We start from the raw sequence: 2,331 nt of genomic DNA, 5'->3' as shown, positions 1-2,331 counted from the left end.
TTTATCTATTAAATAAATATAGATGCTTGAAGCATCACTTTAAGTAGGTAGATTCTCTGATTTTAGAGGAATTAACCAAGTTCATCTCCTATTGTAAAAAATAAGTGTAGTCTTAATTACACAAATAAATTGATCCCTAGTGCCCTACTTACTAGCTAGAGTCTTTTTCATTTACTAAAAAAATTAATAATTTTCTTAAAAAGCATATATTTTGATTTATTTACAACAGCTTACAGTTCTGAACGTAACATTTTCTTATTACTTCTTCATAATTACATAACACACAACTGATAGTCAAAAATGTTGAATGTGGCCTATATAATTTATTCAAGATGATCTATAAAAATACAGTTGATTTATTCAAGTCGATCTATAAACACTACAACAGAATTAGGTTATAGGGACACATGTTTGGGACACTTTTGAGTAAGTGTCCCATATATGCTAAAACTTAAAAAAATATCTACTAATGCCTAAATATAAAGCCCAATCCAATCAAAAATAAAATATTACTCTACTCAACCCATCACACCCAGTCCATTTGGCCCGATTACAAACAGAAAAGAAAAAAAAAGAAAAATCAATTACCATCTTTTCTTCTCTCTTCACTCAATCCACTGAAATTCTAGACGAAGAGCCTTTCCTGTCGTCCTCCTCCGCCACCGCAGCCAACGAGATAGAGTTTCGACGGTTGCTAAATGCTTAAATAAGTGTTGGTAAATTAGCAGCACTCTTTTAGGTTATAGCGACACTCTTTAACTGTCACTATATACCTAGCGACCCCACATATAGCAACACTTTTTAAAAGTGTCGGTAATTTTAGCTAGCAGCACTTTTTTGACATGTACCTACATTTAAAAGTGTCGCTATAGACCGTTTTTGTTGTAGTGAAAGACACGGTAGATCTAACGGTTAGAATGTATCTGGACGCATACTTGATGAACGGATGTGATTTAATATATATACTTACATCAAATTTTATATATATATATATATAAAACATAGGCTAGTCCCGCTCTATACATCAAATTTTTGACTATCAAATTACATGATTGATAGTTAAAAATGTTGAATGTGGCCCATATGATTTATTCAAGGCGATCTATAAAAATACAGTTAATTTATTTAAGTCGATCCATAAGGATACGACAGATCTAATCGTTAGGATGTATTTGGACACATTCTTGATAGACGGACGTGATTTAACAATATCCTTACATCTACTTATATATAAATATATAACATATATACGTCCTGATCCTAATTCCTGTGACGGCTCCATCTCCGGAATAAGAGAATTAGACTTGAAACATGCATCCCACTGTTTTGCAGATCATGAACAAGGACGAATCAAGAGCAAGAATCATCGGTTACAATCTGGATATAAAAATTAAAATAATAATAAAAAATACGATCTTAATTTTTTATAGAATTAACAAAGCATATAATAATATAATAATTATAAAAGTATATGGAATGAAATATTTATGTATCCAAGTTTATGGTACTGATGACACGCATTGGATCCGTTGAGTTTCTTGTGGTGCGTTGGCCAACACCACCAAATTAATCGACCTGCATGCATATATATATATCCGAGCAGTTTCCGTACGTACTGAGAACAACTGCTCCATACATATACAAGAAGGTCAATTTATTCCCCGGACCCACTCGAGTACTGTAGAGTACTTTGGCTTTTTCATTAGAGAAGTACCACAACTATGATCTATGATCTATGATCAATCGTACCTGTCCGTCTTCATTAATATGAATAATAGTAACTAGCTTGTTGTTCAGTGTTCACGCATCAGTTTCCAATAAATAGTAAAAATATATTTAGGAGAGCCGTGAACAACCCAATGATCTATATATTTTTTAACTTATTTTGTTAAATATTAGTTTAATATTTTGGAGAAATTATTTTTTTATATAATTTAATATGATAACGCCAAGAACTACCTGTGTTTGGTTCGGGTATAAGTAAGAACTGCTAGTTCCAGGGATAGGTACAAGTTCAGGTATAAACAGGAACTAGACCAATTTTGTGTTTGGATGAAAATTGGGTTGTTCCTAGGAATAAGGTAAATAGTGTTTGGATGGTTAGATTGGACCAAGAGGAATAAGAGTTATAATTTGAAATTAAAATTATATTATGTAATTAATTAACATCAAAATATTATTTAAAAACAAATAATAAATTAATTATTAATAATTAATTATAAATAATAATTATTATTAGTAATTAATTATAAATAATAAGTTAATAATATCGATTATCTAATTAATAATAATAATTATTATTATTATTAATTATTAATAAATAATAATAAT

This window comes from Ananas comosus, linkage group 17 (assembly GCF_001540865.1).
Source record: "Ananas comosus cultivar F153 linkage group 17, ASM154086v1, whole genome shotgun sequence".
Classification (NCBI taxonomy): Eukaryota; Viridiplantae; Streptophyta; class Magnoliopsida; order Poales; family Bromeliaceae; genus Ananas; species Ananas comosus.
This window is presented reverse-complemented; position numbering follows the sequence as displayed.